The following is a 27,481-nucleotide window of genomic DNA, read 5'->3' as shown; positions in this document are numbered from 1 at the left end:
TCATATTTTGCAAAGGCAGGTATCTAAATTTGTGGTACAGTTTCCACAATTCGAGCTCGAACCTAACCTATAAACCGATATAAATCACCAAAATGCAACAATAAATTTATAATATGATCTAGTTGTGTTCAATATACATTGGAACTTTGGTTGACTAGTGGAGGATCCTAAAGTCACGGAGATTTTAAATGATCTTTTAAAAGAATAAAATACAGGTGTTCAAATCTGTTTGCCTCAAGATCTATTATTTTTAGGGATGAACCTAGTTACGTTTGGTATCAGTACTTTGGATTTATTTTCCTTGTGTCGTGTTTTTAAGAAACAGAAACTAAATATGCCATATATTTTTCATTCCTCACATTCGTCGTTTGATCTTAATTCACACATGTCTGGCATATTGAATGTATAGAAACAACTAGCACAAAAGTTCAATTGTGTAGAAATGACGTGTTCGCTCTGTTACTTTTGAGACTATGTCAGTCTCTTAAAGGGTTTTTTCCATAATAACTTTGAATACTCTTAACAAATCCTGAACCGATTCATTAATTTGAAGTCAAATGTAATTGCAACTGACTTTACGCTAAACGATTCATTGACACTAGTATGGATACAAAAATGACCGGTACTGGATTTTAGATTTTTTATTATACCGATCAAATTTCTATGGACTATTTTCACTGATTTCGTCACTTAGTCACAACATAAACATGAGAAACATAAAAAGCATAAGAAACATAATTTGAATTAAATCAAAGTATCAATTGTCGATATAAGAAATACAAACGATATCACTTAAACACTGTTAACATACTTTGCGAATATTATTCTTTTCTCTTTAAGCCAACTTCATTGGACAATATTGTGGTGTCCTTGGTACCTACGGTAACATGAACCTACTCTCAACGTCAACACAACCTAGTAAAATGAGCTGTTTATCAAAATGTTCACCAGATAGTGACTGTCTTGGAGTCAACATCAATCAACACACCAACACCTGTGAGCTAGTGTCTGGGATGCAGGTAATCGAGAAGACAAACAATCCGAACTGGTCATTCTATACAAAATGTTTAAACGGAACAATGATGTGCTTAGCTTGTATTGTTTAATTAGACATTATCAAACTGAAAATTATACATACATGTATACGTTTCAATAACACAGTTAGCAACAGAAAATGATACAATTACTTGAGTAAATATCATGATAGATTGAGATTTTTCAACAACATATTCATGATATTTGCAATTGTAATGAAGCTGATGTGGTCCCATAAAAACATACTATACTTTTATAAAATTAATAGTCAGAACTCTTTCGCCATATTTTCCACGAAGAAACTTTTATTTCTTTTTGAGTGTACACCAACTCAAAAATAATTTAACGTTTAAATCCTGTAAAATATTGATAATCTTTTGTCAGTCTTCTGTTCGAGATCAAAAGACAAAAGACTTGTAGCAATTACTGGCATGACATTATTGAACGATTTTGTCTTCTTCATATGGATATCACTCATTATCCATCTTGATTAAGCCAATATCATTCCAAAAAGTGTGTTCATATAATGCAATGTAGATGGTTTCCATTGCTTCACTACTTCTGATATCATTGTCTGTCGCAAAACTTTGTATATACCTTTTCTAATCGGAGATACCAGGATTAAAATATATAAATTAATATTAAAATATAAATTCATATCGTTGTAATAGAACATACAACATCAGGGAATTGATGTTAATCTTGAATCAATTTACTTTAATATATATTTTTTTGTAAGGGGAGATAATATAAATTACTATACAATCTCCATATTATTTTGTTTAAAAACTTATTTTCTGTAAACTATTTTTGCAAGGAGAGGCTGAATGTCAGTTCGGGTATTTCTCGATGCTTGATTTAAAACTTAATATTTGATCTAAACAATGACAAAAAACACTTTTATAGGAATGTTTTATAACTAATTGAACAGTATGATATTTTATGATCTGATGTATGATGTAATGAAAAAGAAATAAGGAGATGGTGGCATGATTACAAATGAGAAAAAAATAAATGTAGAAGTCAGCAAATCAAGGTCTTCGTACATATATAATAAAGTATTTTTTGTGTACAATGTGCATGCAATTTACAATTATTGTTATCTAATGGTTAAAAATAATAAGAGGAGAAAGAGGCATAACAATTATTGTTGTTGCTATTTTTCTTGAAGTATTTTAAAACAGGAAGTAATTTGAAAATAAGAGCAACTCACGTTAAATACATGTATAGACCAGAAAATTAAATTGTAATTTTGTTTCTAATGGTTTAGTTATTTGAATAACTCATAGTTGTGGTATACCATCATTTCCGCAAGTTTATTGTTTTCTGTTAGGTAATAAATTAATATAAAGATCCAATTTGTAATTCTTGTGATCAATTTATTTAGCAATCGTCAGTGGCAGTCAGCAAGGTTTAAGAACACCAGTTTGTTAGTCAAATGCGTTTTGTGAAAATATACTTTTTCTTGGTCTTTTGGAAAATGTTGTTTGAGCGGATTACAGATACCACAGGAAAAAAACGGTTATAACTTATGCAACAGGAAAGAACGGCTATTTGTCAAAATAAAGCCATGAATAATCTTTTTAATCTATAAAAAAATAAAAAAAAAATAAACAACAACTGAAACTTACAATTCATATATTTTTTTGCTAGAGAACAAGGCCATTACAGATCAAATGGCGAACACGGCTTTTACACATACAAAATAGGAAACAGCCATTACATATAAAACAAGAGAATACCGCCGATACACACACAAAAGGAGAATTTAAAACAGCCATTAAACAAACAAAATGAGACAATTACAAATATACAATAAAAAGAGAATATGATCATCACGCGTACAACAAGATAAACTTTAATTACACATGCAATTACCAATGGTCATTAGACATACAACAGGAGACACGCAGCCATTGTACATAGAACAGAAGAAATTGGGAACTATACAAAAAACAAAAAATTCGTCCATTACACAAGCAACCGGAAAAACGGCCATTAAAGATATCACAGCAGATATTAAGAATTATACATAACAAAAGATAATCTTGACATTACACATATAAAAGGAGAATTTAAAGCGGCCATTACACATACAAAATGAGAAAATTACAATTATACAGTAAAAAATGACCATTACGCGTACAACAAGAGAAACTGCAATTACACATGCAACATTACCAATGATCACTAGACATACAACAGGAGACACACAGCCATTGTACATAGAACAGAAGAAATTGAAAAATATACATAAAACAAAAAATCCAGCCATTACATACACAAGAAGTGAAAATGGCAATTACACATTAAACAAGAGAATACGACCAATACACATACAATAGGAGAAAACAGTCATAACACATACATTAAAAGAGAACATGGTCATTGCGCGTACAACAAGAGAAACTGCCATTGCACAAGCAACAGGGAAAACGGCTATAAAAAAATATCACAGAAGACATTTGGAATTACAAATAAGACAAAATAATACTGACATTACACATATAAAAGGAGAAACGACCATAATGCATGCAACAGGAGGTCCGTCATATTGACACATTATTCAGTCTAGTTGGTTAAGTAAAAAAAAAATGGGTCGAGCATGTCGAGTATTGACCTGGTAAATTGACATTTATCAAGTACATATAATTTATATCTATAGTATTTAATTGTTACACGATTTGTCCCAATACCGATATGTTGATTACAATTATTTGATCAACGTGTGGTTCGTTTCATCTTAGTTATACATTGGTCGAAATTCGATTATGACATCATATTTCTTGCTTTCTTCTGAATTTCCTAATTTTCCACGAAAAAAAGGTGATCATGTCTGATGACATCATAAAGAAAGAACACATCATTTTGAAGATCGTTGGTCCGCGTATTGTATAACAAATCATAAGAGAGACAGATTCCACCACCAAACCATGTGTGGTACGATATGTATCCACTCTCAACAGATAACTATGAAATATTTAAAACGCTCGGCTCGCGTTTAAATTTAAATATTTCACTGTTGATTGCATAAAATTGTTTTGACGTACAAAACAACTGCATCAATGTTAAAAACATAAGTGTATTATTTCTTTTAATAAAAAACAACATAGTTATATGAAGTGAAAGATTTGTTATATATTTTAATTGAAATCTAAATATTTAATCAACATGATCAACTTTGCGCTCATCTCGAGATAAGCAGATTTTTTACATAAAAGTTTGCTGACAAGAGTTTTATTTAAAATAGTGTTAGCTAGAAAAGAAGATGGACGATTAACTTCAAATTTAAATGTTTTCTTCACAAATTTTATTTTTTATATGATATATGTAAATGAAAAAGTATATACTATATGGCTATGGAATGATATAAAAAGGGTAATACACTGACATTACCAAAAACATATAATCTACCATTACGTATCATTATTACTTCTCAATACAAAAACCTTTATACCAAAAATAAAAACCATCAGCTATCATTATACCCCAGTCATAAATATGTCTGAAAATTCTGAAAAAGAGGCAAAAGATACCATAGGAACATTCAAACTCAGTCGAAAATTATCTGGCAACGTCATGGCTAATGAATAAAAACATAAACGGAAAAAAAACAATAGTGCACAAAACACAGCATAGAAAACAAAAGAATGAGCAACACGAACCCATCTAAAAACTGGGGATGATCGCAGGTGCTCCCGAAGGTTAATTCTGCTTGTGTTAATCATGTTGCAGTGTCACAAGGACTGATTCTTGAATACATATTTGTATAATGAGTAATTAATATCAATTAGAATTAATCTTACACCACACCACACCAAAATATAAAATGCACAGCACATGTCTCTAAAACAATGATAAACACAGCAAGAAACCATAACCAACTACAAACACTAGATAAAAACAAAGGACTAATAAAAACGAATCTCACAATAGTTGTGATTTCTGATGATCCACATGTGGCACCATTTGTGTAGTTCATGTTAGTGCAAATTCGGTTTTGTTTTTAACCGAACCATATTGTCATTTTATAGATGCATGTCTAGATCTGAAATATAATTAACTGTATCAATGGTTACCCTTTATTTGAAGTGTGATTAGAAAGATGCGTTCAAAATAATATCTTCATAGCAGATCTTGAAGTTAAGTATAATGTATAATGTTCTTTAAATATTTAATATATTTAATAAGAAACACCTGTATAAAGTTAGCCATCAACAACAATTTGTCTGTGACATGAATTAAATTTGCACTATTATGACACGTTTGTGACATAAATTGTTTTAGATAATTACAATAACTCGGAAAATATTGCATTGTATTGTATAATTTTAGGTAAAAGTTGAGCTATTTTTAAAGGAAAATTGGGTTTTGAGATCTATTTTGATGGCCATCTTTCAACAAGTTCCAATTGGTTTTCTATGGAACGGCTGTGTTATAGTTCTTTCAAAGACCTGACACACACGTCTATTTTCAACATTTTCTCTATGGATGGGTAAATTTTTGCATTTCTTTACAGTAGTTTTTTACCTTTATAATGTCTATAATTGATTTTAAACATATTATATTCAAATGTTAAGACTTCTTATACGTTCAGGTATTTCACATCAAATATTTTATGGAAATATTATTTATAAAGCACAAAAATGTCAGTATTCACCTCAGAAGCTAACAAAACCTTTAAATAGACTTATTAAAAAGGGATATAGTTACGATACTGTTGTCAGGTCATTAAAGATTGCATATTTTGGCGTTAATATTGATTCACTTATAAGGTCTTTGCATCGGAATTAAACACATTTATATAAAAACTAGTTCTTGGCATGACACGGGTTATGTTCTTCTCATATATGTTATGATGGTATGATATCAAACCCCTCACGGGGAGGATTGTGCCTGATATTCATATGATGAAGACATAATTTTTCAATCAGTTTAATTGAAGTCTTGAGCTGGCATGTCAGTTAACTGGTATTAGTCTGATGTTATTTGTGTATTATTGTCATTTTCTTTAGTTTCTTTGGTTACATCTTATGACATCAGACTCGGACTTCTTTTGAACTGAATTTGAATATACGTATTGTTATGCGTTTACTTTTCTGCATTGGCTAGAGGTATAGGGGGAGGGTTGAGATTTGACAAACATGTTTAACCCCGCCGCAATTTTGCGCCTGTCCCAAGTCAGGAGCCTTTAGCCTTTGTTAGTCTTGTATTATTTTAACTTTTAGTTTCTTGTGTAAAATTTGGAGTTTAGTATGGCGTTCATTATCACTAAACTAGTATATATTTGTTTAGGGACCAGCTGAAGGACGCTTCCGTGTTTGGGAATTTTTATTGCATTGAAGACCTGTTTGTGACCTTCTGCTGTTGTCTGCTCTTTGGTCGGGTTGATGTATCTTTGGCACATTCCCCATTTCCATTCTCAATGTTATACTTATATTTTAACAATTGAAGTAAAATACAAAACATAAGGAAAATACCTTTCATTATACAGCTTCATTATATATATAATTAGTTGATACGCTAAAACATTTCGCAGGGCTGGCATTTTTGTCTACATCCAAATAAGCATTTGCAGTAGGAGTGGCTTTCCTTTTTTGGGGGGTTTTCCTTGTGTTCTGTAAATATTTTTTTTCCGCTTTAAACGAATCAAAGCTGTTGGAAGGCAACTTCAAACTTGGAATTAAAGAGTATTTAAGACACAAAACTCTTAAAAGAGATTTTTCAATTGGCTGCTTCAGAATTTGAAACACCATGGGTAATTGCATTGTTCTTACTCCAAAATCATAAAAATCAAAATAACGTCACGTCATTGAATAAAATGTTATTGTTTATGACTTTTTTAACCAATCGCGGCGTGTTAGTGTACACTTTAAAGAAAAAAACACAGAATGCATTTGATTCAGAAACGACAATTTACGACTAAGCTGTGACTTGAACAGGGAAATCCGAGGTGTTTCGAATACATTCATATTTAACAGTGCTGTAAATGGACGTTTCAATTACACTGTCGTCTACAGAATTGAAATGCCACCCGGCAGTTGCTTCAATCCAATGGTTGCAAAAACTCAACAAAAGCTTGAATAATTTCAAAATCGCATACAAATATTTAGCTTTGCATATTTGTTTACATGTGTTAGCTTTAAAATGTAACGGATGAATGAACACAAATTAGAAAAAGCTAAAGGTGTCGTATTCAACAGATTGCCATGATTAAAACGACATGCACTGGAAAACTAAATATTTGTCAGACTTTCATATAAAAGTGTGTACTCAGACAATCGTTAATATTCTATACCTTAGCATGCTTAGTGTATGTATTTTAATAAAATAATCCGTAAATAGCTGTCTCAACGCAGCAACTTCATTACCGATTATAATATGAAAAACCATCAACTGATGCTATAAAATGAATCTTGTTATCCAGGGTAGAACTGGGAGACAGACAAATTTTAGTAAAGAAGTAACTGAGACGAAAAGGCCATTGAAAGTCTTGATTATTTCCATTGAATTTCATCAATCATAAAATACTTAAACATTTAGGGTGAATAATTTAATTATAGGACAGAGTTATGAAAATTAGGCCGAGGACATGAGATTTATATAAACTAGAATTAAATTATATTGAGGAGCATGACGATACATTGACATATTTCTTCTTTTCATTTCAGGAACATTTGCAGTAGCTGATAAGATGATGATATCAATATTGACATTTTTATAACATAAAAGGGAAATAAAAATGACTAAATGCTGATATCAATATCGACAAATCGTATAAATATAAAAAAGGAAGTAGTATCATAGAGATTGTCTTCTTAAATGTATACGTAAAATTAAAAAAAAACCTAGGAACTTTGCATTTAAGCGTACAATATACAACTTGAAAACAGATTTGGCTATTTAAAAATTGAGTGCCAGAAAAGAAGGAATCTCATGTCAAAGTATTTTAACATGCGCTCCCTAATTTTTGAAGATCATACTGCATAAGAAGTATGTATTGTTAATTTAAAACTGTAATGCTTGTCTTTGGAAAGCTTTCCCATGAGGATGTCCTTAACAGAAAATATCTTATTTAAAGGAAGATATTTTGCCAATAGTTTGTACGGTATAGTTGACATTCCGGATTTTCAACTGCATATCACTTTAAAAACAACATGTTCACCACTTTCTCTATATTTGGTGGTTTTCTTTTTAATATTCGAATCTCATTGACCTTTATTTTTAAATATCCTTGTAGTTATAAGCAACAAAAAGCACGAATAACCGACAGCATGCAGCATCTGCCTACGCTAGTTTTCATATTTACAATCATGTCCCAAAATAAAAAAAAAAGTGCATCTCAACATATAAAATACACAATACGACATAACACAATGCAGTCACCACATATAAAGGTTCTAATGTTGGTTACTCTATCTAAAGTAAAAGAATTTATCTATAAAGTTTATCTAAGCATATTTGTCTGTAAAAGTTTACTATTCTTAAAAACACTATAATGTACTGTAAAAATCATAATCGCTCATTTGCAGAGTCTCATGAAGGAAGAACGCGATCTGCCGTAACAAATTGTAAGATTGTGTCTTTTCATTTGTTTTTACCACTCCTAGAAAGAAAAAAATACCAAAAATACCAAACACAAAGTAAAATTTAAAGCAGACAGTCCTAAATCAAATGGCAAAATACAAAGCTAGGTAAAAGCACAACCATTCTAAACTCTGAGGAAAGTTTTAATCGGGAAGTACCTAATCTAATGGCTAAATCATAAGACAAAACTGACCAAATACATGGACAACGATTATCATATAACTGACTTGGAACAGGCATTTTCTTACGATTTTCTACGTGAATTGAACCTGGTTTTATAGCGCTAAACCTCTGAGTTGTATGTCTTTCGCATCAGAATCCATTAAATTTACAACGATGCGTTAACAAAACAGAAAAAATTGGGAAAAAAGGTCAAAATAGGGGTATAGCAGTCATCATCGTGTCCCAATCTCAATCAGAACAAAAACAAACAAAGAGAACGGTCACCAAAGATTCGCAATATTGAACTGTTGCATTAAATTTTTGAATAACAATAGTACATTAAAACCAGGCTTTGTTCCTTGATTTTCATAATTCTGTCAGATTGACTGACCCTGCAGTAACCACGTGACAACTTAACACAGAGGTAATGCTTACATAAAATGAATGTCTGAAAGCCCACAATCTTATGCGGTTATAGCCTGAATACAGAATTTCAATACATCAAGCTACATTATACGTACGCAGGCTTAACTTTCAATCATGCAGGCAGCTCTTGGTTTTGGTTTGTTTTCTTTGGCAGACTATTGACTAAATATAAAAAAATGATGCGGTATGATTGACAATGAGACAACTCTCCACAAGAGACCAACATGACACCAACATGACACAGAAATTAACAACTATAGGTCACCGTATGGAATTCAAAAATGAGCAACGCCCATATCGCATAGTCAGCTATAAAATGCCCCGAAATGACAATGTAAATATAAAAAGAAGATATGGTATGATTGCCAATGAGACAACACTCCACAATAGACCAAAATGACACAGAAAGTTACAACTATAGGTCACCGTACAGCTTTCAACAATGAGCAAAGCCCATACCGCATAGTCAGCTATAAAAAGCCCCGAAATGACAATGTAACACATTTCAAACGAGAAAAAGAACGGCCTCATTTATGTACAAAACATGACCGAAAAACAAATATTTAGCATATAAACAAACGACAAAACTAAATAACAGTCTCCGGACTTGGGACATTCACATACATACAGAATGAATCGGAGTTAAACATTTTAGCGGTATCTCTAACCTAAGACAGTGGTATAACAGTTCAACATAAGAACAATATATACAAATCAGTTAAAAAAGGCTTAACTCATCAGATTGACAAAACACAAGTGGACGTGGCCGGGTACTTGTACATCACAACAACAAAAAGACACAAGGTACAGATCTGAGACTTCTTGCAGTCAACTGAAAGCAAGTTCAAAGCCACTAACGACTATTAAAAAGCATGCATGTAAGACTAAATGACCATTATGCACTATATTTTTGCTTGTTACAGGTCAAAATTATATGAATGAGAGTGTATGTGTATGGTAAGTGTTAATCTTCTGGTGTGTACAATGGCCGTTTTCTCTTGTTTTATGTTTAATGGCATTTTTATAGTGTTAAATATGTAATGACCGATTTTTCTTGTTTTATGTGCAAATGCTATTTCCTCCGGTTTTATTTACATTGGCCGTTTTCTCTTGTTTAAAGCGTAATTGCCGTTTCCTATTGTTTTAACTGTATACGTAGTTGGCGTTTCCTCTTGTTTTAATTGTAATTGTCGTTTCCTTTTGTTTTAACTGTAATTGCCATTTCCTCTTGTTTTAACTGTAGCTGCCGTTTCCTCTTGTTTTAACTGTTATTTTCGTTCCTCTTGTTTTAACTTCAATTGCCCCTTCCTCTTGTGTTAACTGTAATTGCCCCTTCCTCTTGTGTTAACTGTAATTGCTGTTTCCTCTTATTTTAACTGTAATTGCCGTTTCCTCTTGTTTTAACTGTAGTTGCCGTTTCCTCTCGTTTTAACTGTAATTTTCGTTCCTCTTGTTTTAACTGTAATTGCCGTTTCCTCTTGTTTTAATTGTAATTGTCGTTTCCTCTTGTTTTAACTGTAATTGCCATGTCCTCTTGTTTTAACTGTAGTTGCCGTTTCCTTCTGTTTTAACTGTAATTTTCGTTCCCTTCTGTTTTAACTGTAATTTTCGTTCCTCTTGTTTTAACTTCAATTGTCGTTTCCTCTTGTTTTAACTGTAGTAGTCGTTTCCTCTTGTTTTAACTGTAGTTGTCGTTTCCTCTTGTTTTAATTTTATCTGCCCCTTCCTCTTGTGTTAACTGTAATTGCCCCTTCCTCTTGTTTTAACTTTAATTGCCGTTTCCTCTTGTTTTAACTGTAATTGTCGTTTCCTCTTGTTTTAACTGTAGTAGTCGTTTCCTCTTGTTTTAACTGTAATTGCTGTTTCCTCCTGTGTTAACTGTAATTGTTGTTTCCTCTTGTTTTAACTTTAATTGCCGTTTACTCTTGTTTTAATTGTTATTGTCGTTCCTCTTGTCTTAATTTCAATTGTCGTTTCCTCTTGTTTTAACTGTAGTAGTCGTTTGCTTTTGTTTTTATTTTAACTGCCCCTTCCTCTTGTGTTAACTGTAATTGCCCCTTCCTCTTGTTTTAACTTTAATTGCCGTTTCCTCTTGTTTTAACTGTAATTGTTGTTTCCTCTTATTTTAACTGTAGTAGTTGTTTCCTCTTGTTTTAACTGTAATTGCCCCTTCTTCTTGTTTTAACTGTAATTGCTGTTTCCTCTTGTGTCAACTGTAATTGTTGTTTCCTCTTGTTTTAACTTTAATTGCCGTTTCCTCTTGTTTTAATTGTAATTGTCGTTCCCTCTTGTTTTAACTGAAGTTGCCGTTTCCTCTTGTTTTAACTGTAATTTTCGTTCCTCTTGTTTTAACTTCAATTGCCCCTTCCTCTTGTGTTAACTGTAATTGCTGTTTCCTCTTATTTTAACTGTAATTGCCGTTTTTTCTTGTTTTAGCTGTAGTTGCCGTTTCCTCTTGTTTTAACTGTAGTTTTCGTTCATCTTGTTTTAACTGTAATTGCCGTTTCCTCTTGTTTTAATTGTAATTGTAGTTTCCTCTTGTTTTAACTGTAATTGCCATTTCCTCTTGTTTTAACTGTAGTTGCCGTTTCCTCTTGTTTTAACTGTAATTTTCGTTCCTCTTGTTTTAACTTCAATTGCCGTTTCCTCTTGTTTTAACTGTAGTAGTCGTTTCCTCTTGTTTTAATTGTAGTTGTCGTTTCCTCTTGTTTTAATTTTAACTGCCTTTTCCTCTTGTGTTAACTGTAATTGCCCCTTCCTCTTGTTTTAACTATAATTGCCGTTTCCTCTTGTTTTAACTGTAAATGCCGTTTCCTATTGTTTTAACTGTAGTAGTCGTTTCCTCTTGTTTTAACTTCAACTGCCTCTTCCTCTTGTTTTAACTGTAATTGCCCCTTCCTCTTGTTGTTTTAACTCTAATTGCCGTTTCCTCTTGTTTTAACTGTAATTGTCGTTTCCTCTTGTTTTAACTGTAGTAGTCGTTTCCTCTTGTTTTAACTGTAATTGCCCCTTCCTCTTGTTCTAACTGTAATTGCTGTTTCCTCTTGTGTTAACTGTAATTGTTGTTTCCTCTTGTTTTAACTTTAATTGCCGTTTCCTCTTGTTTTAACCGTAGTTGTCGTTTCCTCTTGTTTTAATTCTAACTGCCCCTTCCTCTTGTGTTAACTGTAATTGCCCCTTCCTCTTGTTTTAACTTTAATTGCCGTTTCCTCTTGTTTTAACTGTAATTGTTGCTTCCTCTTGTTTTAACTGTAATTGCCCCTTCCTGTTGTTTTAACTGTAATTGCTGTTTCCTCTTGTTTTAACTGTAGTTACCGTTTCCTCTTGTTTTAACTGTAATTTTTGTTCCTCTTGTTTTAACTTCAATTGTCCCTTCCTCTTGTGTTAACTGTAATTGCCCCTTCCTCTTGTTTTAACTTTAATTGCCGTTTCCTCTTGTGTTACCTGTAATTGCTGTTTCCTCTTATTTTAACTGTAATTGCCGTTTCTTCTTGTTTTAACTGTAGATGCCGTTTCTTCTTGTTTTAACTGTAATTTTCGTTCCTCTTGTTTTAACTGTAATTGTCGTTTCCTCTTGTTTTAACTGTAATTGTCATTTCCTCTTGTTTAAACTGTAGTTGCCGTTTCCTCCTGTTTAACTGTAATTTTCGTTCCTCTTGTTTTAACTTCAATTGTCGTTTCCTCTTGTTTTAACTGTAATTGTCGTTTCCTCTTGTTTTAACTGTAGTAGTCGTTTCCTCTTGTTTTAACTGTAATTGCCCTTCCTCTTGTTTTAATTGTAATTGCTGTTTCCTCTTGTGTTAACGTTAATTGCCGTTGCCTCTGGTTTTAACTTCAATTGTCGTTTCCTCTTGTTTTAACTGTAGTAATCGTTTCCCCTTGTTTCAACTGTAGTTGTCGTTTCCTCTTGTTTTAATTTTAACTGCCCCTTCCTCTTGTGTTAACTGTAATTGCCCCTTCCTCTTGTTTTAACTTTAATTGCCGTTTCCTCTTGTTTTAACTGTAATTGTTGTTTCCTCTTGTTTTAACTGTAATTGCCCCTTCCTGTTGTTTTAACTGTAATTGCTGTTTCCTCTTGTTTTAACTGTAGTTACCGTTTCCTCTTGTTTTAACTGTAATTTTTGTTCTTCTTGTTTTAACTTCAATTGTCCCTTCCTCTTGTGTTAACTGTAATTGCCCCCTTCCTCTTGTTTTAACTTTAATTGCCGTTTCCTCTTGTTTTAACTGTAATTGTTGTTTCTTCTTGTTTTAACTGTAATTGCCCCTTTCTTTTGTTTTAACTGTAATGGCTGTTTCCTCCTGTGTTATCTGTAATTGTTGTTTGCTCTTGTTTTAACTGTAGTTGCCGTTTCCTCTCGTTTTAACTGTAATTTTCGTTCCTGTTGTTTTAATTGTAATTGTTGTTTCCTCTTGTTTTAACTGAATTGCCGTTTCTTCTTGTTTTAACTGTAATTGTCGTTTCCTCTTGTCTTAACTTTAATTGTCGTCTCCTCTTGTTTTAACTGTAATTATCGTTTCCTCTTGTTTTAATTGTAATTGCCATTTCCTCTTGTTTTAACTGTAATTGTTGTTTCCTCTTGTTTTAACTTCAACTGCCTCTTCCTCTTGTTTTAACTGTAATTGCCCCTTCCTCTTGTTGTTTTAACTCTAATTGCCGTTTCCTCTTGTTTTAACTGTAATTGTCGTTTCCTCTTGTTTTAACTGTAGTAGTCGTTTCCTCTTGTTTTAACTGTTATTGCCCCTTCCTCTTGTTCTAACTGTAATTGTTGTTTCCTCTTGTTTTAACTTTAATTGCCGTTTCCTCTTGTTTTAACTGTAGTTGTCGTTTCCTCTTGTTTTAATTTTAACTGCCCCTTCCTCTTGTGTTAACTGTAATTGCCCCTTCCTCTTGTTTTAACTTTAATTGCCGTTTCCTCCTGTGTTAACTGTAATTGTTGTTTCCTCTTGTTTTACCTGTAGTTGCCGTTTCCTCTTGTTTTAACTGTAATTTTCGTTCCTGTTGTTTTAATTGTAATTGTTGTTTCCTCTTGTTTTAACTGAATTACCGTTTCTTCTTGTTTTAACTGTAATTGTCGTTTCCTCTTGTTTTAACTTTAATTGTCGTCTTTTCTTGTTTTAACTGTAATTGTTGTTTCCTCTTGTTTTAACTGCAATTGCCCCTTTCTTTTGTTTTAACTGTAATTGCTGTTTCCTCCTGTGTTAACTGTAATTGTTGTTTCCTCTTGTTTTAACTGTAGTTGCCGTTTCCTCTTGTTTTAACTGTAATTTTCGTTCCTGTTGTTTTAATTGTAATTGTTGTTTCCTCTTGTTTTAACTGAATTACCGTTTCTTCTTGTTTTAACTGTAATTGTCGTTTCCTCTTGTTTTAACTTTAATTGTCGTCTTTTCTTGTTTTAACTGTAATTGTTGTTTCCTCTTGTTTTAACTGTAATTGCCATTTCCTCTTGTTTTAACTGTAATTGTTGTTTCCTCTTGTTTTAACTTTAATTGCCGTTTCGTCTTGTTTTAACTGTAATTGTCGTTTCCTCTTTTTTTAACTGTAGTAGTCGTTTCCTCTTGTTTTAACTGTAATTGTCGTTTCCTCTTGTTTTAACTGTTGTAGTCGTTCCCTCTTCTTTTAACTGTAATTGTTGTTTCCTCTTGTTTTAACTTTAATTGCCGTTTCCTCTTTTTTTTAACTTTAATTGCCGTTTCATCTTGTTATAACTGTAATTGTCGTTTCCTCTTGTTTTAACTGTAGTAGTCGTTTCCTCTTGTTTTAACTGTAATTGTTGTTTCCTCTTGTTTTAACTTTAATTGCCGTTTCCTTTTTTTTTTAACTTTAATTGCTGTTTCCTCTTGTTTTAACTGTAATTGTCGTTTCCTCTTGTTTTAACTGTAGTAGTCGTTTCCTCTTGTTTTAACTGTTATTGCCCCTTCCTCTTGTTCTAACTGTAATTGTTGTTTCCTCTTGTTTTAACTTTAATTGCCGTTTCCTCTTGTTTTAACTGTAGTTGTCGTTTCCTCTTGTTTTAATTTTAACTGCCCCTTCCTCTTGTGTTAACTGTAATTGCCCCTTCCTCTTGTTTTAACTTTAATTGCCGTTTCCTCTTGTTTTAACTGTAATTGTTGTTTCCTCTTGTTTTAACCTTAATTGCCGTTTCCTCTTGTTTTCACTTTAATAGCCGTTTCCTCTTGTTTTAACTGTAGTAGTCGTTTCCTCTTGTTTTAACAGTAGTTGTCGTTTCCTCTTGTTTTAATTTTAACTGCCCCTTCCACTTGTGTTAACTGTAATTGCCCCTTCCTCTTGTTTTAACTTTAATTGCCGTTTCCTCTTGTTTTAACTGTAATTGTTGTTTCCTCTTGTTTTAACTGCAATTGCCCCTTTCTTTTGTTTTAACTGTAATTGCTGTTTCCTCCTGTGTTAACTGTAATTGTTGTTTCCTCTTGTTTTAACTGTAGTTGCCGTTTCCTCTTGTTTTAACTGTAATTTTCGTTCCTGTTGTTTTAATTGTAATTGTTGTTTCCTCTTGTTTTAACTGAATTACCGTTTCTTCTTGTTTTAACTGTAATTGTCGTTTCCTCTTGTTTTAACTTTAATTGTCGTCTTTTCTTGTTTTAACTGTAAGTATCGTTACCTCTTGTTTTAACTGTAATTGCCATTTCCTCTTGTTTTAACTGTAATTGTTGTTTCCTCTTGTTTTAACTTTAATTGCCGTTTCGTCTTGTTTTAACTGTAATTGTCGTTTCCTCTTTTTTTAACTGTAGTAGTCGTTTCCTCTTGTTTTAACTGTAATTGTCGTTTCCTCTTGTTTTAACTGTTGTAGTCGTTCCCTCTTCTTTTAACTGTAATTGTTGTTTCCTCTTGTTTTAACTTTAATTGCCGTTTCCTCTTTTTTTAACTTTAATTGCCGTTTCATCTTGTTATAACTGTAATTGTCGTTTCCTTTTGTTTTAACTGTAGTAGTCGTTTCCTCTTGTTTTAACTGTAATTGTTGTTTCCTCTTGTTTTAACTTTAATTGCCGTTTCCTCTTTTTTTAACTTTAATTGCTGTTTCCTCTTGTTTTAACTGTAATTGTCGTTTCCTCTTGTTTTAACTGTAGTAGTCGTTTCCTTTTGTTTTAACTGTAATTTTAGTTCCTCTTGTTTTAACTTCAATTGCCCCTTCCTCTTCTGTTAACTGTAATTGCTGTTTCCTCTTATTTTAACTGTAATTGCCGTTTTTTCTTGTTTAAACTGTAGTTGCCGTTTCCTCTTGTTTTAACTGTAATTTTCGTTCCTCTTGTTTTAACTTCAATTGTCGTTTCCTCTTGTTTTAACTGTAGTAGTCGTTTCCTCTTGTTTTAACTGTAGTTGTCGTTTCCTCTTGTTTTAATTTTAACTGCCTTTTCCTCTTGTGTTAACTGTGATTGCCCCTTCCTCTTGTTTTAACTTTAATTGCTGTTTCCTCTTGTTTTAACTGTAATTGCTGTTTGCTCTTGTTTTAACTGTAGTAGTCGTTTCCTCTCGTTTTAATTGTAATTGCCATTTCCTCTTGTTTTAACTGTAATTGTTGTTTCCTCTTGTTTTAACTTCATCTGCCTCTTCCTCTTGATTTAACTGTAATTGCCCCTTCCTCTTGTTGTTTTAACTCTGATTGCCGTTTCTTCTTGTTTTAACTGTAATTGCCCCTTCCTCTTGTTTTAACTGTAATTGCTGTTTCCTCTTGTGTTAACTGTAATTGTTGTTTCCTCTTGATTTAACTTTAATTGCCGTTTCCTCTTGTTTTAACTGTAGTTGTCGTTTCCTCTTGTTTTAATTTTAACTGCCCCTTCCTCTTGTGTTAACTGTAATTGTCCCTTCCTCTTGTTTTAACTTTAATTGCCGTTTCCTCTTGTTTTAACTGTAATTGTTGTTTCCTCTTGTTTTAACTTTAATTGCCGTTTCCTCTTGTTTTAACTGTAATTGTCGTTTCCTCTTGTTTTAACTGTAGTAGTCGTTTCCTCTTGTTTTAACTGTAGTAGTCGTTTCCTCTTGTTTTTATTTTAACTGCCCCTTCCTCTTGTGTTAACTATAATTGCCCCTTCCTCTTGTTTTAACTTTAATTGCCGTTTCCTCTTGTTTTAACTGTAATTGTTGTTTCCTCTTATTTTAACTGTAGTAGTCGTTTCCTCTTGTTTTAACTGTAATTGCCCCTTCTTCTTGTTTTGACTGTAATTGCTGTTTCCTCTTGTGTTAACTGTAATTGTTGTTTCCTCTTGTTTTAACTTTAATTGCTGTTTCCTCTTGTTTTAATTGTAATTGTCGTTTCCTCTTGTTTTAACTTAAGTTGCCGTTTCCTCTTGTTTTAACTGTAATTTTCGTTCCTCTTGTTTTAACTTCAATTGCCCCTTCCTCTTGTGTTAACTGTAATTGCTGTTTCCTCTTATTTTAACTGTAATTGCCGTTTTTTCTTGTTTTAGCTGTAGTTGCCGTTTCCTCTTGTTTTAACTGTAGTTTTCGTTCATCTTGTTTTAACTGTAATTGCCATTTCCTCTTGTTTTAATTGTAATTGTAGTTTCCTCTTGTTTTAACTGTAATTGCCATTTCCTCTTGTTTTAACTGTAGTTGCCGTTTCCTCTTGTTTTAACTGTAATTTTCGTTCCTCTTGTTTTAACTTCAATTGTCGTTTCCTCTTGCTTTAACTGTAGTAGTCGTTTCCTCTTGTTTTAACTGTAGTTGTCGTTTCCTCTTGTTTTAATTTTAACTGCCTTTTCCTCTTGTGTTAACTGTAATTGCCCATTCCTCTTGTTTTAACTATAATTGCCGTTTCCTCTTGTTTTAACTGTAAATGCCGTTTCCTATTGTTTTAACTGTAGTAGTCGTTTCCTCTTGTTTTAACTTCAACTGCCTCTTCCTCTTGTTTTAACTGTAAATGCCCCTTCCTCTTGTTGTTTTAACTATAATTGCCGTTTCCTCTTGTTTTAACTGTAATTGTCGTTTCCTCTTGTTTTAACTGTAGTAGTCGTTTCCTCTTGTTTTAACTGTAATTGCCCCTTCCTCTTGTTCTAACTGTAATTGCTGTTTCCTCTTGTGTTAACTGTAATTGTTGTTTCCTCTTGTTTTAACTTTAATTGCCGTTTCCTCTTGTTTTAACCGTAGTTGTCGTTTGATCTTGTTTTAATTTTAACTGCCCCTTCCTCTTGTGTTAACTGTAATTGCCCCTTCCTCTTGTTTTAACTTTAATTGCCGTTTCCTCTTGTTTTAACTGTAATTGTTGTTTCTTCTTATTTTAACTGTAATTGCCGTTTCTTCTTGTTTTAACTGTAGATACCGTTTCTTCTTGTTTTAACTGTAATTTTCGTTCCTCTTGTTTTAACTGTAATTGCCGTTTCCTCTTATTTTAACTGTAATTGTCATTTCCTCTTGTTTAAACTAAGGTTGCCGTTTCCTCCTGTTTTAACTGTAATTTTCGTTCCTCTTGTTTCAACTTCAATTGTCGTTTCCTCTTGTTTTAACTGTAATTTTCGTTTCCTCTTGTTTTAACTGTAGTAGTCGTTTCCTCTTGTTTTAACTGTAATTGCCCCTTCCTCTTGTTTTAACAGTAATTGCTGTTTCCTCTTGTGTTAACTGTAATTGTTGTTTCCTCTTGTTTTAACTTTAATTGCCGTTTCCTCTTGTTTTATCTGTAATTGTTGTTTCCTCTTGTTTTAACCTTAATTGCCGTTTCCTCTTGTTTTCACTTTAATTGCCGTTTCCTCTTGTTTTAACTGTAGTAGTTGTTTCCTCTTGTTTTAACAGTAGTTGTTGTTTCCTCTTGTTTTAATTTTAACTGCCCCTTCCACTTGTGTTAACTGTAATTGCCCCTTCCTCTTGTTTTAACTTTAATTGCCCCTTTCTTTTGTTTTAACTGTAATTGCTGTTTCCTCCTGTGTTAACTGTAATTGTTGTTTCCTCTTGTTTTAACTGTAGTTGCCGTTTCCTCTTGTTTTAACTGTAATTTTCGTTCCTGTTGTTTTAATTGTAATTGTTGTTTCCAATTGTTTTAAATGAATTGCCGTTTCTTCTTGTTTTAACTGTAATTGTCGTTTCCTCTTGTTTTAACTTTAATTGTCGTCTTTTCTTGTTTTAACTGTAATTATCGTTTCCTCTTGTTTTAACTGTAATTGCCATTTCCTCTTGTTTTAACTGTTATTGTTGTTTCCTCTTGTTTTAACTTTAATTGCCGTTTCGTCTTGTTTAAACTGTAATTGTCGTTTCCTCTTTTTTTAACTGTATTAGTCGTTTCCTCTTGTTTTAACTGTAATTGTCGTTTCCTCTTGTTTTAACTGTTGTAGTCGTTTCCACTTCTTTTAACTGTAATTGTTGTTTCCTCTTGTTTTAACTTTAATTGCCGTTTCCTCTTTTTTTAACTTTAATTGCCGTTTCATCTTGTTATAACTGTAATTGTCGTTTCCTCTTGTTTTAACTGTAGTAGTCGTTTCCTCTTGTTTTAACTGTAATAGTTGTTTCCTCTTGTTTTAACTTTAATTGCCGTTTCCTCTTTTTTTAACTTTAATTGCTGTTTCCTCTTGTTTTAACTGTAATTGTCGTTTCCTCTTGTTTTAATTGTAGTAGTCGTTTCCTTTTGTTTTAACTGTAATTTTCGTTCCTCTTGTTTTAACTTCAATTGCCCCTTCCTCTTCTGTTAACTGTAATTGCTGTTTCCTCTTATTTTAACTGTAATTGCCGTTTTTTTTTGTTTAAACTGTAGTTGCCGTTTCCTCTTGTTTAAACTGTAATTTTCGTTCATCTTGTTTTAACTGTAGTTGCCGTTTCCTCTTGTTTTAAGTGTAATTTTCGTTCCTCTTGTTTTAACTTCAATTGTCGTTTCCTCTTGTTTTAACTGTAGTAGTCGTTTCCTCTTGTTTTAACTGTAGTTGTCGTTTCCTCTTGCTTTAATTTTAACTGCCTTTTCCTCTTGTGTTAACTGTAATTGCCCCTTCCTCTTGTTTTAACTTTAATTGCCGTTTCCTCTTGTTTTAACTTTAATTGCCGTTTCCTCTTGTTTTAACTGTAGTGGTCGTTTCCTCTTGTTTTAACTTCAACTGCCTCTTCCTCTTGTTTTAACTGTAATTGCCCCTTCCTCTTGTTGTTTTAACTCTAATTGCCGTTTCCTCTTGTTTTAACTGTAATTGCCCCTTCCTCTTGTTTTAACTGTAATTGCTGTTTCCTCTTGTGTTAACTGTAATTGTTGTTTCCTCTTGTTTTAACTTTAATTGCCGTTTCCTCTTGTTTTAACTGTAATTGTTGTTTCCTCTTGTTTTAACTTTAATTGCCGTTTCCTCTTGTTTTAACTGTAATTGTTGTTTCCTCTTGTTTTAACCTTAATTGCCGTTTCCTCTTGTTTTCACTTTAATTGCCGTTTCCTCTTGTTTTAACTGTAGTAGTTGTTTCCTCTTGTTTATACAGTAGTTGTTGTTTCCTCTTGTTTTAATTTTAACTGCCCCTTCCACTTGTGTTAACTGTAATTGCCCCTTCCTCTTGTTTTAACTTTAATTGCCCCTTTCTTTTGTTTTAACTGTAATTGCTGTTTCCTCCTGTGTTAACTGTAATTGTTGTTTCCTCTTGTTTTAACTGTAGTTGCCGTTTCCTCTTGTTTTAACTGTAATTTTTGTTCCTGTTGTTTTAATTGTAATTGTTGTTTCCTCTTGTTTTAAATGAATTGCCGTTTCTTCTTGTTTTAACTGTAATTGTCGTTTCCTCTTGTTTTAACTTTAATTGTCGTCTTTTCTTGTTTTAACTGTAATTATCGTTTCCTCTTGTTTTAACTGTAATTGCCATTTCCTCTTGTTTTAACTTTAATTGCCGTTTCGTCTTGTTTTAACTGTAATTGTCGTTTCCTCTTTTTTTAACTGTAGTAGTCGTTTCCTCTTGTTTTAACTGTAATTGTCGTTTCCTCTTGTTTTAACTGTTGTAGTCGTTTCCTCTTCTTTTAACTGTAATTGTTGTTTCCTCTTGTTTTAACTTTAATTGCCGTTTCCTCTTTTTTTAACTTTAATTGCCGTTTCATCTTGTTATAACTGTAATTGTCGTTTCCTCTTGTTTTAACTGTAGTAGTCGTTTTCTCTTGGTTTTAACTGTAATAGTTGTTTCCTCTTGTTTTAACTTTAATTGCCGTTTCCTCTTTTTTTAACTTTAATTGCTGTTTCCTCTTGTTTTAACTGTAATTGTCGTTTCCTCTTGTTTTAATTGTAGTAGTCGTTTCCTTTTGTTTTAACTGTAATTTTCGTTCCTCTTGTTTTAACTTCAATTGCCCCTTCCTCTTCTGTTAACTGTAATTGCTGTTTTCTCTTATTTTAACTGTAATTGCCGTTTTTTCTTGTTTAAACTGTAGTTGCCGTTTCCTCTTGTTTTAACTGTAATTTTCGTTCATCTTGTTTTAACTGTAGTTGCCGTTTCCTCTTGTTTTAACTGTAATTTTCGTTCCTCTTGTTTTAACTTCAATTGTCATTTCCTCTTGTTTTAACTGTAGTAGTCGTTTCCTCTTGTTTTAACTGTAGTTGTCGTTTCCTCTTGTTTTAATTTTAACTGCCTTTTCCTCTTGTGTTAACTGTAATTGCCCCTTCCTCTTGTTTTAACTTTAATTGCCGTTTCCTCTTGTTTTAACTTTAATTGCCGTTTCCTCTTGTTTTAACTGTAGTAGTCGTTTCCTCTTGTTTTAACTTCAACTGCCTCTTCCTCTTGTTTTAACTGTAATTGCCCCTTCCTCTTGTTGTTTTAACTCTAATTGCCGTTTCCTCTTGTTTTAACTGTAATTGCCCCTTCCTCTTGTTTTAACTGTAGTTGCTGTTTCCTCTTGTGTTAACTGTAATTGTTGTTTCCTCTTGTTTAAACTTTAATTGCCATTTCTTCTTGTTTTAACTGTAGTTGTCGTTTCCTCTTGTTTTAATTTTAACTGCCCCTTCCTCTTGTGTTAACTGTAATTGCCCCTTCCTCTTGTTTTAACTTTAATTGCCGTTTCCTCTTGTTTTAACTGTAATTGTTGTTTCCTCTTGTTTTAACTGTAATTGCCCCTTCCTCTTGTTTTAACTGTAATTGCTGTTTCATCCTGTTTTAACTGTAGTTGCCGTTTCCTCTTGTTTTAACTGTAATTTTCGTTCCTTTTGTTTTAACTTCAATTGCTTTTCCTCTTGTGTTAACTGTAATTGCTGTTTCCTCTTATTTTAACTGTAATTGCCGTTTCTTATTGTTTTAACTGTAGAAGCCGTTTCTTCTTGTTTTAACTGTAATTTTTGTTCTTCTTGTTTTAACTGTAATTGCCGCTTCCTCTTGTTTTAACTGTAATTGTCATTTCCTCTTGTTTTAACTGTAGTTGCCGTTTCCTCCTGTTTTAACTGTAACTTTCGTTCCTGTTGTTTTAACTTCAATTGTAGTTTCCTCTTGTTTTAACTGTAATTGTCGTTTCCTCTTGTTTTAACTGTAGTAGTCGTTTTTTCTTGTTTTAACTGTAATTGCCCCTTCCTCTTGTTTTAACTGTAATTGCTGTTTCCTCTTGTGTTAACTGTAATTGTTGTTTCCTCTTGTTTTAACTTTAATTGCCGTTTCCTCTTGTTTTAACTTCAATTGTCGTTTCCTCTTGTTTTAACTGTAGTAGTCGTTTCCCCTTGTTTTAACTGTAGTTGTCGTTTCCTCTTTTTTTAATTTTAACTGCCCCTTCCTCATGTGTTAACTGTAATTGCCCCTTCCTCTTGTTTTAATTTTAATTGCCGTTTCCTTTTGTTTTAACTGTAATTGTCATTTCCAATTGTTTTAACTGTAGTAGTCGTTTCCTCTTGTTTTAACTTCAACTGCCTCTTCCTTTTGTTTTAACTGTAATTGCCCCTTCCTCTTGTTTTAACTCTAATTGCCGTTTCCTCTTGTTTTAACTGTAATTGTCGTTTCCTCTTGTTTTAACTGTAGTAGTCGTTTCCTCTTGTTTTAACTGTAGTTGTCGTTTCCTCTTGTTTTAATTTTAACTGCCTTTTCCTCTTGTGTTAACTGTAATTGCCCCTTCCTCTTGTTTTAACTTTAATTGCCGTTTCCTCTTGTTTTAACTGTAATTGCCGTTTCCTCTTGTTTTAACTGTAATTGTTGTTTCCTCTTGTTTTAACTTTAATTGCCGTTTCCTCTTGTTTTAACTTCAAAAGAGGGACGAAAGATACCAAAGGGACAGTCAAACTCATAAATCTAAAACAAACTGACAACGCCATGGCTAAAAATGAAAAAGACAAACAGAAAAAACAATAGTACACATGACACAACATAGAAAACTAAAGAATAAACAACACGAACCCCACCAAAAACTAGGGGTGATCTCAGGTGCTCCGGAAGGGTAAGCAGATCCTGCTCCACATGTGGCACCCGTCGTGTTGCTTATGTGATTACAAATCCGGTAAATAGTCTAATTCGGTAGGGAAGGGGATTGTAGTTACGACGTAAGGAACATATCCGATATCATTTGTGAAACGGTTATTCCATAACGGTCAACCAACTCGTGATGGCGTCCGTAAAATTTACGAAGGGATGATTTCAACTTCACCATTTGGAACTCTTGGTTTAATAGCTTCCGTGTGAGCAGTAACCCTCTATCAAGAAAATCATGATAGGAAATGCAAGCACGGGAATATCGTATCAATTGGGAGATATATACCCCGTATGCAGGTGCTGCTGGAATGTTGCTACTTAGAAATGGAAAGTTCACAATTGGAAAGCTGAAATCATCTCTTTTGTCGTAAAGTTTTGTTTTCAACCGACCCTCATTGTCAATTTCTAGATGAAAGTCAAGATATGAAGCCGACTTAACTGTATCTGTAGTATCCTTTATCTCCAATTCGATGGGATAGATGCGTTCCACATAGTCACCAAATTTTGAATTGTTTAGTGAAAGAACGTCATCTATATAGCGGAAAGTAGAGTTAAAGGATATTGCTAACTTCTTATCTTTCTTCCTAAGAAGTTCCTGCAAGAAGTCAGCCTCATAATAATAAAGAAACAAGTCGGCAAGTAGAGGGGCACAGTTTGTTCCCATTGGGATGCCGACAGTCTGTTGAAAAAAACGTCCTCCGAACGTTACAAATATGTTGTCAATCAAGAAATCAAGCATCTTGATAATATCGGTTTCAGAAAATTTTTTGTTTGAATCAGAGTGTTTCTTTACAAAGTATGATTTATCCCTCCCTAAGACAAGATACTTGTATCTACGTTGGCCATTCTTTTTTATGAAGCAAAGTAATACCAACTCTTTCAATTTGTCTTTTAGTTTGGAATGTGAAATACTTGTGTACAGAGTAGAAAAGTCAAATGTTTTAATACTGTTACAAGATGAAAGAGAGTTAGATTGTATGTACTCTAAAAGATCTTTGGAATTTTTAAGTATCCACATCTGATTCACGCCACCTCTAGAATAGGCAGTTTCACAATAACTTTGAAGCCCGTCTTTGATTGCTGATAAAATAGATGTTAATAATTTAGAAAGAGGTTTCGTAGAGCACTTGGAAGACCCAGCAATATACCGTTGTTTGTAAGGACACTTATGTAGTTTAGGTATCCAATACAGTGATGGAAGATCCAGTTCTTCATCTTTGGTTGAAATACCAAAGGAACAAAGAACAGACCTATGATTATCCAGGATTTCCTCTTTGGTAAGTGTCGTGAGGGTATACGTTGAGTTTCCAAGTGAATTGTCTATACCTAATTCGTTTATCAAGCAATTAATGTAGTGACTTTTACAGACAAAAACGATGTTATTTGGGGCTTTGTCTGCGGGGACAACAACATATTTATCATGGAGGTCGGATAAGTGTTTAGCAACATTTGGGTCTTTAAAGATTGACGTAGCATTGGCATTGATGGACCCATTCAGTTTCTTAATTCTGATTTGTATTAACGACCTCACTGACTTAATCCATTTGGATAGAGTGTCTACGTCTTCCTTTTCACGTTTAGCCGTTCAATTGTCGTTTCCTCTTGTTTTAACTGTAGTAGTCGTTTCCCCGTGTTTTAACTGTAGTTGTCGTTTCCTCTTGTTTTAATTTTAACTGGCCCTTCCTCTTGTGTTAACTGTAATTGCCCCTTCCTCTTGTTTTAACTTTAATTGCCGTTTCCTCTTGTTTTAACTGTAATTGTCATTTCCGATTGTTTTAACTGTAGTAGTCGTTTCCTCTTGTTTTAACTTCAACTGCCTCTTCCTTTTGTTTTAACTGTAATTGCCCCTTCCTCTTGTTTTAACTCTAATTGCCGTTTCCTCTTGTTTTAACTGTAATTGTCATTTCCGATTGTTTTAACTGTAGTAGTCGTTTCCTCTTGTTTTAACTTCAACTGCCTCTTCCTTTTGTTTTAACTGTAGTAGTCGTTTCCTCTTGTTTTAACTGTAATTGCCCCTTCCTCTTGTTTTAACTGTAATTGCTGTTTCCTCTTGTGTTAACTGTAATTGTTGTTTCCTCTTGTTTTAACCTTAATTGCAGTTTCCTCTTGTTTTAACTTTAATTGCCGTTTCCTCTTGTTTTAACTGTAGTAGTCGTTTCCTCTTGTTTAAACTGTAGTTGTCGTTTCCTCTTCTTTTAATTTCAACTGCCCCTTCCACTTGTGTTAACTGTAATTGCCCCTTCCTCTTGTTTTAACTTTAATTGCCGTTTCCTCTTGTTTTAACTGTAATTGTTGTTTCCTCTTGTTTTAACTGTAATTGCCCCTTCCTTTTGTTTTAACTGTAATTGCTGTTTCCTCCTGTGTTAACTGTAATTGTTGTTTCCTTTTGTTAAAACTGTAGTTGCCGTTCCCTCTTGTTTTAACTGTAATTTTCGTTCCTGTTGTTTTAATTGTAATTGTTGTTTCCTTTTGTTTTAACTGAATTGCCGTTTCCTCTTGTTTTAACCGTAATTGTCGTTTCCTCTTGTTTTAACTTTAACTGTCGTCTCCTCTTGTGTTAACTGTAATTGTCGTTTCCTCTTGTTTTAACTGTAATTGCCATTTCGTTTTGTTTTAACTGTAATTGTTGTTTCCTCTTGGTTTAACTTTAATTGCCGTTTCATTTTGTTTTAACTGTAATTGTCGTTTCCTCTTGTTTTAACTGTTGTAGTCGTTTCCTCTTGTTTTAACTGTAATTGTCGTTTCCTCTTGTTTTAACTGTTGTAGTCGTTTCCTCTTGTTTTAACTGTAATTGTTGTTTCCTCTTGTTTTAACTTTAATTGCCGTTTCTTCTTTTTTTAACTTTAATTGCTGTTTCCTCTTGTTTTAACTGTAATTGTCGTTTCCTCTTGTTTTAACTGTAGTAGTCGTTTCCTCTTGTTTTAACTGTAATTGTTGTTTCCTCTTGTTTTAACTTTAATTGCCGTTTCCTCTTGTTTTAAATGTCGTTTCCTCTTGTTTTAACTGTAATTGTCGTTTCCTCTTGTTTTAACTGTAGTAGTCGTTTCCTCTTGTTTTAACTGTAGTAGTCGTTTCCTTTTGTTTTAACTGTAATTGTCGTTTCATCTTGTTTTAACTTTAATTGCCGTTTCCTCTTGTTTTAACTATAGTAATCGTTTCCTCTTGTATTAACTGTAGTTGTCGTTTCCTCTTGTTTTAACTTTAACTGTCCCTTCCTCTTGTGTTAACTGTAGTTGCCGTTTCCTCCTCTTCTGTTAACTGTAACTGTCGTTTGCTTTTGTTTTAACTGTAATTGCCGTTTTGTTAAATGTTTTGTATTCTCTTTTTCATGTGAAATTGCCGTTTTACACATCCGTAATGACCGTATTGTCTTTTTATATGTGTAATGCCCATATTATAATTTTGTATTTGAAATGGTTAATTTCTCTGGTCTGATGTGTGAATAACCGCCCCATTTTGTTTGATGTGTTATGGTCGTTTTCAACGGTTGTATGTATAATTGCCATTTTGTATTGTTTTATGTTCAACGGCCATTTTCTCCTCTTGTATTTGCGATGGCCGTTTTTGCCATTTGTATGTGTGATGGCTGTTGTCTCTTACAGGAAAAAGTGTGGATTGCAAGTTTGTGTTGTAGATTTTTTGTTTCTTTTTTAAATACATTGAGAAGATTATTCAGGGATAATGTTGTGAAATATATACATTATATATGGTAAGTATTGAAATGATTCATTCGTTTTGATTTATATAAAAGAAATGGAGAATGTGTCCCCATAAACACAGATTATGTCCCCGCTTGCATACAATATTAAAAAGGGACATTCCTCGAGAACTGAAAAGTGACGCTTGCCAAATGTGTACTTTATTTGAGTTTTGTGGTCATAAGTAATAAGGTTTAATAATGTTTGGGTGAGGAAAATTCAAGTTACAAAACGGAAAATACTGTTTTAG

At 33.0% G+C, this 27,481-nt stretch overlaps 2 protein-coding genes across 2 annotated transcripts in view; both read right to left on the bottom strand.

The window, feature by feature from the left end:
- LOC143074149 (uncharacterized) overlaps positions 1–27,481 on the bottom strand; it is a 638,429-nt gene that overhangs the window by 430,178 nt on the left and 180,770 nt on the right. The gene's annotated exons all lie outside the window — the stretch shown is intronic.
- LOC143076429 (uncharacterized) overlaps positions 1–27,481 on the bottom strand; it is a 376,981-nt gene that overhangs the window by 189,081 nt on the left and 160,419 nt on the right. The window lies entirely within an intron of this gene.

This window comes from Mytilus galloprovincialis, chromosome 5 (genome assembly GCF_965363235.1).
Source record: "Mytilus galloprovincialis chromosome 5, xbMytGall1.hap1.1, whole genome shotgun sequence".
NCBI lineage: Eukaryota > Metazoa > Mollusca > Bivalvia > Mytilida > Mytilidae > Mytilus > Mytilus galloprovincialis.
The sequence above is the reverse complement of the archived record's forward strand: the minus strand, read 5'-3'. Positions and strand labels throughout refer to the sequence as shown.